The sequence below is a fragment of the Ambystoma mexicanum genome, chromosome 9 (assembly GCF_040938575.1).
Source record: "Ambystoma mexicanum isolate Mex_15411 chromosome 9, UKY_AmexF1_1, whole genome shotgun sequence".
NCBI classification, from domain to species: Eukaryota; Metazoa; Chordata; class Amphibia; order Caudata; family Ambystomatidae; genus Ambystoma; species Ambystoma mexicanum.
The window spans coordinates 1,259,117,219-1,259,136,411 of NC_090931.1; positions in this window are offsets into that span (position 1 = coordinate 1,259,117,219).

Here is a 19,193-nt window from a genome sequence, read left to right on the forward strand (position 1 = left end):
ATACGCCCTCCCCGTGTCTAGGATCTGCCGGAGGGTTAGTCCCGGTTCTCTCAGGACTTGCCTCCTGAGTTTGCCAGAGCAACATCCCTGCAACAATTGGTTTCGGACCATTTCCTCTTCGTTGGCCCACCTGCAGGAGCTCGCCAGGTGTCTCAGACGGGCACAGAAGTGGTCTAGGGATTCGTCGCTGCGTTGTCTTTCAGCCCCCATAACGAATCTGTCAAAATCGACATTCGCTAATGGTAAGAAGTGATCCCTTAGCGCTTGCTTGACTGCGTCATATGTCGCCACTGGGATGTCAAGGGAGTCGTATATCTTCTGGACCTCCGTGCCTGCCGAGTACATCATCATGGCAATCTTTGCCTCATCTGCTGTTTCCCCCGAGGCCCTGAACATCATTTCCAGTCTTTTGACCCATGTGAGCCATTTGGGGCCGAGCTTCGATGGGGGGCCTGTAGTGTCAAATTCAGGCATGGGCGCTAGGGTGGTGCGTACTCTGCATGGTACTGGAGCGGTGGCACCCTCCTCTTCACTCTCATCACCCATCTCCCTGGGTACTCACAGTAAAGTCTTGGCTGAGAATGGGTGATCCGGCTCCCAGCTGTGGCAAAATTTTCTTTGTTGTCTTTTGTCTCTTTGTCAATCACAGCCCTGCTCCAGCTGGGCTGTGAAATGTCCAAAAATTATTTTTAGCGGTTGATTCCTCACAGATGGCGCACGAGCACCCAAAACGGGCCGCAACCACTGCGTGCGATGTTTTCGCTCGAGCGCTCAAAATGGCCGCCGGCTATCTCGAGCGGGCACTCCGTTCCTGCGATGTTGTCGGAACGAGGTACCGGTTCATATCCCGCCTCGTCGCCAGTGTGGTGCGCTCGCGGGCCTCTCCGTGAGTCAAGCAGCATTCACTCCACTCGCGCACTCAGGCATACCAAGGACACACGCCGGAGACGTGCGATGGCTCCGGTCTCCGGCGCGAACTGCCGGGGCACCGCCTTTATTTAACAACAGCGCATGCGCGAGCTCTGTGAGTCTCGCGCATGCGTAATATGTGTACCCAGTACACAACACCATGAACTATGCCAACACCATTCTGACAAAGGAGGAGCAAGCCCAGATAATGGAAGAAACGAGCCCATGTGAGAAACCACAGAGAGACCAAAGAGCAGACCCGACAATTCATCCAGAGAGTCCCCCATGTGCATACGACCCAGTGATGTTATCCCTGAGGAGCACAGGAAAGAGGGAAAGCAGGAGACCCGGGAGGAAGATCGTGAATAACAATAATTGGAACATTCATACTCGTCCCAGTACCAATCAGATCTCTAGAGTGTGTGAGAAGGAAGAAAGTCATAACTGGGATGCTCAAACTCGTCCCAGTAAAGAACATGTACATAAAATAAGTGAAACCAGTGGAAATGATTATTTGAGTTCTCAGACTCATCTCAGTGGAGACCAAGTATCAAGAATATGTGATGCAAGTGGGGATCATTATTTAAAAGCTCATACTCGTCTCAGAGGAACACCAAGTACCAAGAATAAGTGAAGAGACTGGAGATCATTATTTGTGAATTCATACTCAGCCCAATAAAGACAGTGACAAGAATAAGAAAAGGGGTTGTGAGTTGTTGTTGGACTATAACGAACCAAGAAAAAGAATGGACTTTGAATAACCCAAGAGAAAGGACAAGTGAAGCCTATAGCAATCCAGTATCTGAACTATGAAACTTGATAAGAGTTTGTTACTAGGAACTACTTAAAGATTCTTCTTCCATGTCTGGTATTTTGGACTATTGTAATTGTTTATACCTCTCTCAACCGGCTCATCTGCTGCAGATACTTCAAAATTCAGCTGCGCGAGTTGCTACTTGGACCCCTCTGCGTGCCATATTTCACCTATCCTTCGCCATCTACACTGCCTTACAGTTGCCAAACGAGTAGAATTTAAGGATTGTGTATTGTACATCGCTCCTACTACCAGGTTGGTCCGGTGTATCTGCAGGAAGAAATCTATCACTATATTTCATCTCGCTCACTTCGTTCATCTAAGTCATTCTTGGTCCAAGTTCCCAGGTTTAATTGGCCTCGACTTGGTGGCTGCTCTTTTTATGTTGCTGCTGCCAGGCTATGGAATAAAATACCTATGTCCCTGTGGACTATCGAGCACCATCTTTTCTCTCGGCGGATGCTGAAATCTTTGTTGTATTAGTCTGGTATGTTTTTAGGTTGCCTGATCTTCTTTCCTTTTTCTGTTTTGCACCAAGATGCCCTTGCTGGTGGTAGTTGTGCTGTATAGATAGGCCTAACATATCATAAAATCCTTAGTAGAGGGAAATTTAGGAGTTTTGCATCTTTGTTTAATAAAGCAATTGAATATGACAGACCAGAGTGCATGCCCATCTTCTGACCCGCCACAGTACCGAAAATGATGTGGGTGATTCCTTCTCCAAAGGGGTAATCTGCTATCCGGATCCCCCTTTGTCGCAACTCCATGCCAAAAGCATGGTACACTTGTGCCCTGCTGCATCAGTAGTCTGATCTGCAGCACCCGCTTGTGGTGCAGAGCAGGTTCAAAGGTCACACGATGTCCACTTTACAGCCGCAGAGACATTCCAGTCCCTGCAGCCCAGAGGCGTCATTCAAGATAGGCCCCTCTGTACCCAAAACTACAATGTTCATGAGTACCCCATGCTGGTGGCGGGGTAATCTTTAAGAATAAGGTATGCCTGAGCTTAGGCCTAGTGCTTCGTGGTACTTATGATCATGGCCAGCCAGCACATCCCAATTAATATTGCACATGTGTCAGATCCTGTGAGTCAGCTCTGCTGTGGAAGGGACTGTGTATTCAGGTTAGTTTGGCTGATATTTTCAAACAGCAGGACAGAAACCAAAGGAGCACACCCATTCATGAGGAGTAGCCGCACAACATGGTGGTGCATGTCTAAAGATCTTTGTTGTCCATAGGAGGGAAGGAGGCAGGACTAGGATAAGAAGGAGTTCTCTGGACACTGAAAGAAGCCTTCTACCATCTTGTTTCTCGCTGTCTCGCTTTCCCTTTCCTACCTCCTCCACTTCCTCTGGAGCAAAGCACTTTGGGTGCAAGATCAACAGGGCGAGGCCACTCCAGCCAGGAGCAGGTATTGGTCACATAAATATATTTTCGGGAGAGTCTACGCTAAATGTTTAGCTCACTTAGTCTAAGCTCTACTAATACAGCTGGCTGTTGCAAACGTCACATGCCTCTGTACATTTACAGAATGCAAGCACATATTTTAAGGACCTTATTAAGCTATTCCTAAAGTTTGACCAAAGCCAACGCCTCCTGTTAGATGAAGCGGGCATAAAAACAAAATAATTGTCTCTTCCTCCTTGTTGGAGGTACAGAGAGCACATTTGTTAAAATGATCCAGCTTACCATGAAGTTTACCCAGGATAGGACACGTGACTGACATTTGAAGTATAACAGTTTGCTAGAGAAAAGCTCTATCACATTAAGATAAAGGTCCGAGCCAAATACCAACTTACTATTCAAGTACTCTTTTGCTCATGATCGAACTTAACCTTTTTAGTGATATTCTATATTTCCACGTGAAATCTTCCTCTTTTACAGCAGCAACACTTTGCAGCCTGTTATCATCAGGGTTTTCTCCCATACGCTGGGGGCTCAGAATTACCAACGATTGCTGCATATGTTTTATTGAAGGTCGTGAAGGCCTGCCTAGACAATTTAATGTATGCAGAAGGGCACCTTTGTAGATGTAGTTTGCTTTCTTGGCCAATTTAAAACTGCCTTCAGACATGCTACATAATCCATGTCATCGCCAACTTTATTTTATCTTTTGTCAGACATAAGGTGAGGAAGATTTTCCGGTATTCAGTGATTACAAAGAATTGAAGATAAAGAATCTAATTGCAATTTAAAAATACCGAATATAAAAAAAAGATATGTGGGGGTGGGGTAAGGGGTTAAAAACTGGTGGGAGAGGACTGTGGTGGGGTTTTAAACATGGAAAACGGTGTGTTTGGGGGGAACCCCCCCAAAAAAAGTATTCAATATTTATTCATTCTTTTCAATTAGTTCAAAATGCATTCTTTATTTTCAAATTCATGAAAATCACATGAGACCTTGGTCTTATATACATCTATTGACGGAGTGATTGCTCGGCTCCCAAACTGCTTTGCAGAAATCAGCATGGCTCCTGATTCCTGATCTTCTTTAAGCATGAGTTGACTTTTGCTCAGATGCGGATTTGAGTATCCATTTCTATATAATGTATAATCTCCAGATAAGCAAAGTTCTCTACTGGGCTTATCATTGTCCTTCTAAGTTGAGGTTAATTGTCAGCAGTTTTTTCGGTTTGCCATATACTTTTTAAAAAAAATCCAATTCCTGTTGGCTCAATGTTAATACTGCTGGGAAATTCACAGTTGCCATTACCTTTCCTGCAGGCAGGTCCGTACCAGTGTTGTACTTTTTAAATGGGGTAGGTAGTTGATAGCCAGAGCCTGCCTTCACCGTGGACCACTGGGCCAAGTGGACATAGCATTCAGTACTTGGCTGTTGCTGGGTGACTTTTTCTTTCCTTGCTATTCAGGAAGGGTCCCAAAGCAATATATGTGGCAGGAAGGGCACGCTGTTTCGGACCAGTCTACTGCCATGCAAGGATTTGAATGCGGAGGCCACTGGGGAGTTGACTTCTGGGAGAATGTTGAGGAGATGGTGGCACAGTAACTATGCAGCTGGCAGTTATAGCAGGGCTTTGTTGCTTCTGACAATGGGTGCCATATCCTTGATGCTCTATGAATTAGCTACACTATGGATGTGTTGTTTGATTTGCACATGTCCTCCATCTTGTAACTGACTGTAAAAGCACCCAGGAGAGGGGGTGATTTGAGTGGTCTACTACATAAATTGGAACAGAGATGGATACATTCTTTTGACTCAGTCAACCATGGAATGAACGTGGCAGTAGAATGGAAAAGGTTATTTTGAATGCAGACAGCTGGGATTGCAACTGTCAACATTGCACTCTTCAAGAGGCTGATCGAAGAAGTATATCAGTAGGGCTACTATTGAGATAGATCCATACAATATATTCATCTTGGGAAATATTCTTTCCGCAATTCCAGAGATAGTAGCCGCTCCGGTATTTTTATTTGTATGATAAGATCTTTCTATGTATCATCTTGTGAGTGGACCCAATTTGAGTGATCCATTTTTTCAACAGCAGTGTCCACAAATATGTTAAAAACTGTTAACTGTTACACTAGGCACATATGGATTTACATCTTTTGGTGTCCTGTAACACGTTGATACGTGTTTCGCTTGGGCCACCTGCTGTTTTCACTCTGCAGGGACTCCATCTGGAGTAACAACATTGTCAGGCGTTCTCCTATTTTTATGACTATGAATCGATGCCCATAAAATACAGTCTGTTGTCATTTTCTAGTGAATCTGACACGGACTGCACTCGAGGCAGACATGGATTGTTCTGTGAGTGCGGCGAAGCTGGTGGAGAAGTGAGGAGTGAGGGGATCCCTTACCTAAGGTAAGACACCCCCGGTCATTTTCTGTCCTCATTTCTTGTACACCGCGCGTCCCCACGTATTAGCGATGAGTGTAGCGCTGCACTGTGCCATATATATTGAAACGGCTCAAGCGGCCACACGTGATTCACAAGCCAGCCGGGCTGCAGTTCGTTTTGGAAATTGGTATTCTAACTGATGCATGATCCCTAATAATATATGAGGAGTTTCTAAATGAGACTGGTACTGTGTTTGGTTCATGGTGGTGATTTGGCTCTAATTATTGAATAACATGGCCAAAACACATTTGAAAATATGTGAACGAGGAGTAAGAAATATTCTCCTTTTTCCTTTTTCCTTCTTCCTTCTTCCTTCCAACTTGGTGTTGAGGGGCACCTATGTGTTGGGTGCATGTTGGCACAATTATGTGTTGGGTGCATGTTGGCACAATTAGTAGTTTGATATATGGCTTATTGAGTATTTTGGAGGTACCTAAAAGGTGCAGCTTTCTTTTTCCACTCCTCCCCCCATTTTCTAGACACTGCATAGAACCTACAGTGTCCGTCTTCTACATCAACAGTGTTGTGATCCTGGCTTGAATATGGGTGAGTGCTAAACCCTTTACAATTAATAATGAATACATTTACACTATTATCATTCTAATGAGGTGATTATGTCTTAGGTTAAAGATCGTTTTCCCTGGCATACACCAGATGACCGAACTGCTGTCATCCCGTGTTATTTAGAAAAAGTAAGTTGCCATTGTTGTCATTTTATACGAATTGCATATATTATCTGTGCATTTTTTGGCTCTTGGAACATGTTCAAGAGGAAAAGTAAGTGAGTTCACTCTGGACCTATGTCTTTTAGGTCATCTTTGAGATCTGAAGGTTTTCACATGTTTTCAAGACCACTACGCGGAGGTGAGTATGTCAATAAACAACTGATTGAGTTACGGTTGTGTTGCATAAATTTAGATATGCCATAAACAAGAAATTGAGGTTGGTTGGTAATTAGTGTGTTTAATTTGTTTTACTGTTTTTAGGAGACCGAAAACTATATGACCTTTGTGAATAACAACACCTATCACCTACATTTTGGCACAAACAAAAGATTTCATCACTGTTCTGCATATTATATTTTGTCCTGAAGAAGGTCCAGATAATCAAGGGCAATATTTGTGCCACCTGAGAACCGAAACATATGTGGACAGGGGCCACCAGTTTAGAAAGGTGGTCTGAGGAAAATGTACCTAATTGTAAAAGAAAATATAGGGCTGAATTTAACATTTCTTTTTAACAGAAATTGTTACAGTCTGTAATACACTGATGATATGTGCTAGAAAAAGTGCGGATAACATGAGATTTTGAGATGGTATACAAGTGTATGAAAGGTGGTCATGAGAGGTGTGGTCCCAACTAGGTGGACATATATAGTTTTTATGGTTGTTTTATATTGTGAAAATAAAAAGAATTAATATATATTTTCTGTTTGGACCTAGATTGATAGTGGAGTCCATTTCATTTTATTATTTTTCCAACCTCAATGCTTCCAACCCATATGTCTGATTGAAGTTATATTGTTTACCTGAAGGGGTTGGTAGCTTAACAGGTATCCCTTTGTGAGTTATCCATCTTGTGGTGACATTTTGTGAGCAATTGCTATGCGCTGAAGGAAATAACTTTTCTGAAACAAATCAACACACATTTCCACTGGGTCTACAGTGCAAGAAATGCACTGTGCCAATTGTATGTGCACTGCAAGTTTCCACTGCACAATTTAAAGACTGCTGCTACCACCTGGTGTAATTTCACTTTGCATATGTGTGTCTGCCTGAGTGACCATCGAAATGCCAATAGTGAATATTGTAAAAGTCACCCTGGTGGTGGGTGCCAGCCAATCAGGTGGCTAGCAACGCAGGCTTGAATCACCAATGAAAGACTGCATTCCATGCCTCCTGACTGCTGGCTCCCTCTGCTGCCATCTTCTGCCCACCCTCTGTCCCCTTTTTATTTTTCATCCCCCCACCCTACTTACCTTATATGCCTCCCAAAAGCTGGTATGGAAAGGGAAGAGGGTCTGTCTCTGTACGGAGCCCCATCTTCCCTTTCCATGGTGGCCCTCTTTGTAAAGGATTTTCCTTCATATAACGGGACGCGGGCATCCCGTTGAACAAAGGAAAAGCTTTTTTGTTAGCACCCTGGGTTGCCGCTTTGGTAGCCTGGGGCTCTAATGGTCTTAAGCACCCTTTCCAAGAGCTAGAAGGGGGGTAATGGGCCAAAGCACTTGTTAATGGCCCTCGCTTTGCTCAGGACATTAACTTGGGCTGTTGGGCTGTTACCCCCATTCCAACCCTTGGGACAGGGGCTTAACGCCACATTAGAGGTGGCATCCCTTCCTCCAAGATAGTTACAGTGGCTGGCTGATGTCCATTCTGAACTATGCCTTTTGAGGGGGCAACCAGTTAGCTGGAACACTGAATCACTAATTGAGATGCCACTACCAGCTTGAAATGAATGTGTCAAACATAATCTAGGCCCATCACTTTTCTGAGAAGGTGGATGTGGCACAACTCGGGAGTGATGTGCTCTTGGCTTTGTGTGGGGATCCACTCATAGCTTCTATAAAAGGTAACATTGAATAACTCCTGGCATAATTTCTCAAGCCATGAGGTTATATGGGACTCATTATAAGTTCGCCAGTATCCCACCTGTAATTCCGGCGGGATACCAGGGAACTACCGTATGCCGTCTCTGCTGCGCGATATCCCCGGGATAACAGTGTTGGTGATTCAGGCATTTATCTGCCGGTAGGGGCCAGATCTACCGGTAGGTCAGGCCTGTCTGTAGATCAGAGTCCCTACTGGCAAACCTGGAGTGGGCCGGTCCAGAAATGTGCCGGTATACATTGTTACCGCCACTTTATTTCCAGACCAGCCAACTCGTAATGAGGCCGATAGTGGCTATTTTTCAGTTGCATGTGGTACATGAGGACTCAGAAAATCCAGATATTCAATGATGCTCTGATTCACCATTTAGGAAACGAATGGGGTAAAGCACACAGACAGGAAGGAAACATCTGCAACAGCCCTGGTGCTCAACCCATCGCCAGAAAGTTGAAGAACATTGTCTTCTTCATCATGAAGAAACACATTGATCCTGTCACCTAAACCTGAGCTATTTGCACTGCAGAAAGGTTGGAGAATCTGTGGGACAACCCCCTCCATGACTGGGGAATCCGCATTCCTTCCATGCACAAACACATAAGGCAGCTGCTAACTTAGGCGTGAAAGACACTTGCCGAGCCTGAGGACAATTTTAGAGTGGGAGGTCATGGGATCCAGTGTGAGCAAAGCAGGTTACAAGTACTCTGCAGGTAAAAACATAGAGAAGCAAAAGTATGTCCTAGGATATCACAACTGTTTATCAGCAAAACATCTACTTCTCAATGGGAAGAACATTTTCAGTCCTCAGTTTGTGGGCCCATTTGAAAAAGAGAAAGGTGTATATACATGCAGTGCAGTCAATTCTTCATTCTAGAAGATCTCATGGGAGGCTTCATTATTGGCTGAGCCGAAAGAGTCCAAAAGTTAAAAAGAGAGTTTTACAAGAGAAATCCAGCTAAACTAGACACTGCTACGTTTGCTGGGTTCTGTTCCAGCAAGAGAAGCTTGCGAGTGGGTAAAAGAAGGATTGAATTAGTGGCAGTATTATAAGGAGCGGTAGCAACTGGAGATAATAACTCAGTCTTTGTCTGAAAGTTTCTGGGAATGGTAAAAGGCAGGGGAGCTTCATGTTAAACGCAAACTTGCCTGGGGCCTAGACATGATTTGCCTTATCTTTTCTTCTTTGCTGCAGGCCAAAGACCGATTCCAACATGGTGTACAGTGTGGGAGTTGCTGGATGCGCCTCCTTTCAACAAGGACTCAGCGCCAAACTCAGGTGCGCTGCCTTTACATCGCATCTCCTAGTTTGCAGCAAACCCCATCAGGCTGGAAAGAACTTGTGAAAAATGCTGTACAACCCCAAAACACTCAAGGTTTGGGGAGATTAGAGGCCCGGGTAGCTTCTGCAGAAAACAGTGTTGTGGTAATGACTCCAGATAAGGATTCAACTTTAAAAAAAGTAGGACTAGAACTTCCTATGATGGAAACATTTTTCTATGAGACAATAGGAAAAATGTGTTCACAAAAGCAATATTAACATTTAATTTCTATGGTGGTTAAAGCACCAAAGTGCAGACAGCACTATTCAAAAGACCAGACCAGTGCCCAGATATTATAAGGCTGTCAGAACTGAATAACACAAAGATCCTGAGAACCAAATTGGTAAAGACAATTTACGTGATACAAGTGAGGAAAAAACAGACACTAACAAAGAATAAAAGACTCATTACACGGTAGGCGGTGGACCAAGGTGCTATTAGCACCTTGGTCCATGCCGGTAAAATACCGTCACCGCCTTGGAGGAAAGGGGAATTACCGCCCTATTCCAAGATTAGCGGGGCGGTAATTCCCCCTTCCCCCATTGCCCTTCCCCATTCCCATTTTTGCCCCATAGGGCATAATGGGAATGGGGAAGGTGCTAATTACGGTACCACAAATTGCGGTACCGTAATTAGCACCCTGGTCCCTTTGCGGTTTGGTTTTTAACGCCTGCTAAAAAGCAGGCGTTAAAGTACCAACCCGCAAAGGGACCTCGTAATCAGGCGGTAAGGGTTAACGGTCACCGGTACCCTCACCGGTGACCGTTAACCCTTACCGCCTACCGTGTAATGAGGCCCTAAGACTTTGTAACACTGATCCCCAGCATGGGAAATTCCACAAGTGCAAAAGCCTTTCAATTCTCAGCAGGGAACTTCACCTGAGTCTGAACACGGAATTAGAGCAACAAACAGTAGAGAGAGTCTTCAGTTGATTGGAACATCTCAACTCACACAAGGAGCTACCGGTGACCATGAGAAGTGAACTTTAGGTTTTTATAGATAATAACATGATGAATCGAGAACCAATGATAATGAAATGACTACCATCATTTGAGTGCCTCTTCTGTCAAGTTGTTTTCAAAGTCACAATATTTCACTTGTTTGTGGAGTCTTATGACAAAATTGTCCAGCGTTTCCCCTTTCTCTTGCGTGGATGTATGAAAAATGTGTTGTTCGTAATCTACATTCCGTAGTGGTGCAAAATAGTTCTTCAAGGAATCAATAATGCTGTGAAAAGTGTTTGTTTTGCCTTCTGGCATTTCAAATCCTATATCACGCACTACTGGACCTAGAGAGTGCATTAGAATGCCTCTGAGACGATGTTCCTCTCTCACCCCCGGTTGCGTCAAGTTAGATGTTGAGTTCTTTGAGCCATCAATTCCAGCGTGGTGCAAGTTATGTGCAAGTTATGTCAAAAGGCGGGACCGCCTGTAGTTGTGGGCGTGGGTGTTCAGTATAGAAAGAGGACAGGTCTAACTGCATGACCATAAACATAAACATAGGACACTACACTTCAGTGCTGTAAGAAAACTACATTGGTAATAGATGCAGCATAAATGCTTTTTGACATGTTTGTCTGGATCGACATGTACCCAAGTCATCAGAAACGTTATCCTTCTTCTTTGATGCTTCTCTTGTTTGAATCCCTCAGTTTGGTTTAGCTGTATCCTCTTTCACCAACCCTTTATCCCTTACATTTTCTTTCCTCCACAGTCTGGATACCGCAGGTAAGGGTACAAGACCCCAACTTCCAGACAAGCCTTTGTACTTTGCAATCTCTACAGTGGTGATTTGGTGCAGTAAAATAGATTCATAACATATGCTAGAGTATTGGAAATATAGCACAGCCGATTTCCCCCTTAGGAAATATTCCCTGAGGGCAGCCCTGCCATTCAGGAGAAACAACCCTTCGCCGTGTGGCATCCATCAGTGGCAAGAAGACTATTAAAATGGTGGATGTTTCGCTGGAAACCATCAGTCTGAAGTAAATGCACCTGCATACTTCGCGGTACAGTCAATTATGAAGTGGCACACAAGCTGCTTGCACTAGCATGCTCATATTACACCCACACACTTCCACACAGACACACACAGCTGTGCAGTGAATTACGTGAAAATGTCCTCAGGGTCACCCAAGTAGCCGGTACACAGAAAGAGCATTATGGGGAAACAGGCCTTCTGAAGATCCCTCTCATGGCCATAATACCTGACCACCGTCCCTCTAGTGCATTAAGGACCCTTCTGTCTGTTGCATCTTTTTTTAACAGTGCCTTTTATCTATTTCTCTAGACTTTGAAGTATGCTACCATGTCTCAAGGTAATAGGAAACAAATGTAAGTCAGTATGTTAGAACTACATAAAGCACTAAAATAAACAAATAATTCCCTATTCTGGGAGCCATTGTTTCTTTCAGATGTACCTCTGTTGCTAGTTTGCTCTTCTCTCAAAAGGAGAAAAAGCCCCCACCCCACAAACATTCTTCGGGGTAGCGAGAAAACAATTCTAAATGAATAAGAGAGAGCAATTTACCTCAGCGCAGGCCAGGTACTGAGGTGGTCATGGTGGAGACCTCTTCCTTTTTGTCCACCACACCTCTACATTCTCATTTTGCAAGTCAAAATGCAGAGTAATAGCCTTCAGAATGAACAGGGCGAGAAAGGAGCAGAGTTCTGTTTGTATGAGGGCATGGGCTCTGGTAATGTGTTTGGGCATGGAGAATCCAAGGTTGTCACTAAATGATCCTGGTACTTCGGTGTTCCCATTCCTGTTATAGGTCAGCATGCCATGTTGGGTTTTTTCCTGGTACCTATGTCCCCTGCCCACCGCACCCACTTGAATATCCTGTTTGGGACATGGTAATTTGCAGGTAGTTTTATGCTTAGTCGCATAATTATCTCTCTGCTACACTATACTGCACCATGTGTTTGCTGTGGTTGTCCTGAACCTATGTTATCTGTGCTATGCTCTTCCAAGCTCTGAAATTGCTATAATTTCTTGGGGTTTATGCCATGCCATGTTACATTATGCCACATCATGCCATTTTAGGCTGCTGGGTCATGTTATACAATGCATTGCTTAATCTGAATTCTTAAGCCACCCCTTCATTTATTTGACATAATATTGGTTTGTTATACTGACAGGTTAAATCATGTCATGTTATGTTATTTTATATCATGGTTCTTATATCACTTCACCTAAGTGTCATGTTGCTTGGTACAGGGATGACAAACAATTTGAAGCAGCTGTAAAATGACAGGTAGCACTCCACAAACCACACCAATAAATAACTGATACACATGATCAGCACTCAGTTCATGAGAAGGACAATAACACTATCAGTAGACATGATAATGTAACCCGGTAAACAGACTATGCACGTCTGTTTCGACCTAAGCGCTCCCTGCTGCCTGCTTTCAACAGAGCAGGTAACTGCAGCCCAGGCCCAGAAGGGTAGACAGGCTGGATTATGCAGATTAACTCCCAGAAGAACCCGGCCTCAGTATAAAATGATTGTTGCCACCATAACCATCCCCATAAGCCCATAGCAGGCCGGGCTCAAGAAGAAGGCAACCAGCCTAGTGCACTGCTAGCAGGTTTCTGCCGTAGATCAAAGCGCACACACAGTAAAATGCTCATAGCTTCATCCAGCTTGCGTGTCTGTAGTACTAAGCAGTTTGGGGGGCAGAGGCATTCAGCAGAATTGCTTATGTTCTACAGTTCCCATTTGCATTGTTTTAATACAGCTGCACTAAAAATGACACCCAGGAAGTTGCAGAAGGATTCCTACAAAGCCTAGCCATCGCTGACCAAGGACACACTCACGTCGCTAGAACATGTGGTATTGCGAGAAAATATGGAGAACAAAATGCAGAATGTGCTTTTACTGCGCATTCAGCAGGAACGAAAATGCAGAATCCCATAATACCGAACAGGGGGAGCGGGAGCTGAGGGGGTGACCCCCACTCCACTTGTTTGGTATAATGGGTTCGGGGGCTGCAGGAGTGTCCCACTTTCCATTGGAAGGATTTCGGCGCAGGCGGATAATAAAGTTTCCAGAAAGAATGAAAAAATGGACCCTGCAATGGAAGTTGCTACCCACTTTAGGGATAGGAAACGGGCGAGTGGAGGTTCGTTCAGGATTCAAGGTAAGTGGAAGAAGAGGTAAGCGGGGGTGCTTCAAGGGGGAAAGCGGTACATTGTGATCTCTGTGATCACTGCCCGCTGCCGTTTTCGGATTCGACATTTTCGGGTTCGAAATAATGGGGCACACAGTGATGACGTCGGTCCGAACATTTCAGACAAAAGTGAGCTAAACCTTAAGTGGCGCATCCTATGTAACATGTGCTCTGTGTTTCGGTCCACATGTGCCTCTCACATAGTCTGTTCTTGGCGGTCCCAGAATTGTTTTGTGGGGGAAATGAAACATTACTCCTGGGCAATATAAGCGGAGACACCTTAAAGGTCCCATTGAGTACATTGTTTGCCAACCACATAGAAACACACTGCTTTAATAATCCATTTTTATCTCGCTGCATCCGCCCTCCCATAAATATTCCCGACTCCTTCAGACACCACACATTATTCCCCTTCACATTCTGAAGTCCTGATCCAGGAAATACTTAATACAGCCCTTGAAGGATCCAGTGTTCCCTTCTTCCCTTTTCCTTTCTTACATGTTGTGCCCTCCTCCCCCGAAGCCCGCCTCCCACTTTCATATGCACGGCCATTTTACCCACTCAGCAAACGGGTGGACATTTCATGAACTTTGTGCATAACGGGAGGGGCATGCCTCAAAGAAAATTGTACAATGGCCCCATTTGGGGCACACAACAACCATATTGTTGCACACATAGACACCAGCACACAAAGCTCTCGAGCAAGCACGCAGCATTTCGGGCCCACCCCAGCGCCATCTTTGCGGGTGATATACATTTGCTACTTACCAGAACAGAGCAAACGCGCCTTCTCAGTTGGCGCGTGCACACTTTCTGTGGGCTGTTTCGCAACTTGCAAGTACTTTATGCACATGCCGGGAAAAGTTACATGAATCCGGCCCAATGATCTTATTATGTAAAAGTGCTGGAAATCATCCAACCTTCCAATCAGACTTTGAATCATATTTCTGCCTCCTCGAATGGACTTTCATTTTTAGGTGCAGTTATCTGATGCAGTAATCTTCAAGGACAAAATAGGATTCAGTACAGGAATGTAATCGGGAATTCGCATTCTACCTGATGTAAAATTAAATGTGTCTGATGGTTAGCTTAAATTGGCCCTAGCATTGGAAGGGCTCTATTACCTCTTGATAGAAGTCGGCAAGGAAGGTGCGTGCTACCTGAATGTTAATGGGGAAGGCTTCACTTCTCCAGTACATGCTTTACTGGACAGTAAATCCAGGAGGGTCACTCGGAAGAGCACATCAGTGGGAGGCGCAGTTAGAAGGTGCTTGGCCTCTGCTCTCTCTGTCACGTGGTCTGCATACAAAGAAGGTGTGCCTTCGAAAGCACTGGCATGGAAGGCTGGTAACGTTCCGCCGAGCTTCTCGCTAACGGGGAAATCTGCATTATTGCTCTCTGGCATTTCGTTCTAGAGCAGGGCTCTGCCACCTTTGTCTCTCCAGCGGTTTTGGACTAAAACACCCATCAGCACTAGGCAGAAAAGTCAATGGTGCTGAATCAGGGCCGCAGGTTGCAGGCCCCTGTCCTTGAGGAACGCTCAATCAATATTGAAGACATCTTGTGTCACGTGATCTTCCATATGCAAACGTTTTGAAATAATGTCACAGTTCGGCACCCCGGGATCTCAGAGTTAATATGCAATATACACTGGTTTTGATGGGTTTTCAAAAGAACGGTTTAAAGGCTCACCTGGGCTTTGGATGGATAGACAGTTGCTGCCACTCTGGTGCTTGAATGCAGACGACTGTGGGTGGCACTGTGGGTGGCACTAAGCTGATTATGATCGAAAGAAATGTAAATAGTCAGGCTTGGAAAGGCGAAGGCGATTCTCCTGCTGTGCAAGGCTTAATGTACACAGTATCAGCACGAGATTGCCAAACAGCTTGTACAGGTAGCATGTGACACAGGGCAATTTTGAAGTGAATAATACCAGTATTTAGTGTTGCTTGGAAGAGCAGGTTGTAGTGACTTTCGTTTTTCATTTGTGAGGCACAGCACGCTTCCAATAAACAAACCTAAGCATACCTAAATGAGTCCTTGAAAAGACTGAAGGGAAGGGGGCGATTTCGGCAGAGTTTTCTCTGTTATGATATGATATGGCATTTATAACGCGCCTATACACAAGTGTTTCAAAGCGCGACCAGGCAGGGGAGGGTAAGCAGGACGAGGGCAAAAACAACTATCTTACTAGGCCTAGTGACATTGAGAACGTGCAAGTGCAGGGGAGAGGAGACGGGAGAAGGGCCGTTGGTGGGCAGGATAGGCAAGTACCTTACACAGGATCACAAACAAGTAGTGCATCCAACAGGTCGCAGGTGCAAGTGTTAAAAGTGCAGACAACGGTGTCAATAAGTGCAGGTAAGGGAACTGTAAGGTTGCAGATACAGACCACAAGTGCAGGGGATGCCAGGAGGCAGTGCAGGAGTGCAACTGGGCAGGCAGGGACCTGGGCCCAAATTCAGAGGGTAGCCAGGTGATCAGTGCAGTATCAGACGAGAGATCGGCAGGGGAGAGGAAGAGAGAAGGCAGAAGCAAAGAGGAAGGTCTTGAGGTGCTTCCAGAACCGAAGATGGTTCTGCTCAAGTTTCAGAGAGGCAGGGAGGTTGTTCCTGAAGGAGGCAGCAGCCAAAGAAAGAGATCTGCCCCAGACTCGTTGCTTGGAGAAGCGAATGACCATCAAGGAATTGTGGGTGGAGGGTCGAAGAGCTCAAGTTGGAAGATATTTCCGAAGAGAGAGTTAGAGGTGTATTGTGGTCCCAGGGCCCAGAAGGTCTTGTGGACAATGCAGAGGGTTTTAAACCAGGCAGATTTAGAAAGAGGCTGTTGCAGTAGTCCAGCCTAGAGAGAACCAGAGCTCTGGAGTCAGTGAGGTTCTGGGTGAAGGTGAGGAAAGGAAGAATACCTCTGAGGAGGTGCAGCTGGTAGTTTGACTTCTTAGAGACATCAGAGATGTAAGGATAGAAGGAGAATGTGGAGTTGAAGATAACCCCGAGGTTCTTAGCCTCACAGGTGGGAGGAGGAGGCTCAGAGTGGGCAGTCAGAGAGTGACAGGAAAGGAAGGTGCAGGTGTGCCAATGAGCAGAATCACCATCTTACTGGAATTAAGGCAGAGATCATTAGCGGCACACCACTCCTGGATTGCATTCAGACAATCCTGGATGAGAGAGAGGAGGTGGCTGAGGAGAGCCTGAAAGTGAGTTGAGTGTCATCAGCATAGCACTGAAGGTTGGAACATATAGCAGCAATGTGGTGGGCGAGAGGTGCCAGGTATTGGTTGAACATCCAGAGAGAAAGGTTAGACCCTTGGTGTACACCACAGGTAGAGAGTGTGATAGAGGAGAGGAAGGACCGAAGTTGGACCTGGGAGGGTCGGTCAGAGAGGAAAGGGGTCAGCCAGGCCATGACCTGATCAGTGATACCCAGGTTATCACAGAACCGCTTGAGCAGGATGGCATGGATGACCGTGTCGAAAGCAGAGGAGAGATCGAGTAAGATGAGGACAGAGGGGTGACTGTCATCGAGATTATAGAGCAGGTCTTCACAGATTTTCAGGAGAGCCGTCTATGTTGTTTGAATCTTACTTGTGTAGGCTTCCAGCCACATTTTAGACCTATACTCCAGAGCATCCAACTGTGCTGCACAAATGCACCCCACACTTAAATTGGTTCCAGAACTCATGGAACGCAGACAGGTTACTGTTTTGGGTGGAGCTGTGGGAGAAATGATCATTGATAAACACGGGAAGAGATTGCAGGTTCACAATGCAGGTCAGTGGCTCACACTGCATACTGTCACTGTCTCCGCTGCTACCACTAATATCGCCTCTACAACAGCATCTACTCTAAGAGTGCACTTATGCAAATGCAATGCTCTGCCAGGCCAGAAAATGGCCACAGAGAAAATCAATCCATCTCCCTCTTCCACCTGTTGATGCTGCTACCACCCATATCCCTGTCTCTGGTGAGATTCTGGTCCTCCATGAGCCAGGTGAGGCAATCTGGGACGGGATCCAGGAGGAGGGGGAGCACATGACTACAGCAGACACACGTGATCCATGTGAGCCTCTCTCTCATCAGCATCAGTACATGCCAGACACTAGTACTGATAAGGCGTGTGTAGCTCATCAAGACTCAGCCACTACCCTACCACCTACCCGTCTGGGTGCTGGAGCATCCTATGGGTTCTTGCTGTTCTGTTTACATATTACTTGTGGGTCCTCATATGTGCTCCATGTCTCCCTCTTTTTCCTTTCTATCTGTTTGTTCTATCTCCCTTTCTTCCATTTGAGCCAGGGTAATTGATAACCCTCGCCAACTGGGGGGTTTTCTGACTTGAAATGATTCCATTGATCAGAGCTAGCCTCCAAATAATGCTTTTCTGATATTAAGCTACACATTATCAGTTATCCTTTAGGGAACATTCACAGATTCCAAACACACATCCCCCACTGGCTGTGAGCATGGGAAACTACACAGTAGACAGATGGTTATTCATATTATAGACTTACTTATAACTAGAGGAATTATTTCATGATTTTATTCTTCTCCACCAACACCCCTCTTTGTGACAAATTGATACAACTATCTAAAACCTTATTGCATACAGATGATAATTTCTTCTACGGAATAATATTAATAATTGAATTCCCAAAGATATTGCTGGAGCAAGGTTCTATCTGTGCTTGCAAGCTCTATATGATCACCTGTCATCATAGATTCAAACTTGGCTTCCAAGAACTAACACTCATGCAAAAGCCTTACCCAGATTCTTTACCTAACAGACTCCCCATCATCGTGTGGTTATTTTTGTTTTATGGGAATAGAATCCATTAGCATATTGTTATTCACAAAGGCAATACCAGCATGAAGTAAAACATTATTTTACATTTTATAAGGAGTTCGCTGTCTAGGAACTCATGACACAGCTGAAATTAAGCTGATTTGACCAGAAGACATAAATACACTGTACTTTATCATATTTGCCACTATACTTTACAATGTAATCTACTGATTCTTATTCACATCATTTCAGTGATTTGTTAAGGTTCTGTTTTCAATGTAATATTTGCAAAAGCATACTAAATCAAAACATAATATGATATGATATGAGTCATTGACAAGACCAGGCGGGGGGACAGAAGGAGGACAAAACATCGATCTTACTAGGCCTTGTGTCATTCAGATCATGCAAGTGCTGGGAGAAGGGAGGGGAGAAGTGCCAGGTGGGCTGGGGGAAGGGAGAAGTGCAGGCAACCCAATAAGTGCTGCCAGAGGGTGGTGGCTCATAAATGCAGAGAGGCAAGGGACTGTTGGGTTGCAGATACAGACCCTTAAGTGCTGGGGAATCCGGGAGGCAGTGCAAGGGCAACTGGACAATTAGGAGGCTGGGCCCGAGTTTCAGTGAGTAGCCTGGTGACCAGTGTGCAGAGCAGTCAGGGACATCAGCAAGGGAGAGGAAGAGAGAACCGCAGGTGGTTCTGCTCAAGCTGGAGAGAGACAATGAGGCTGT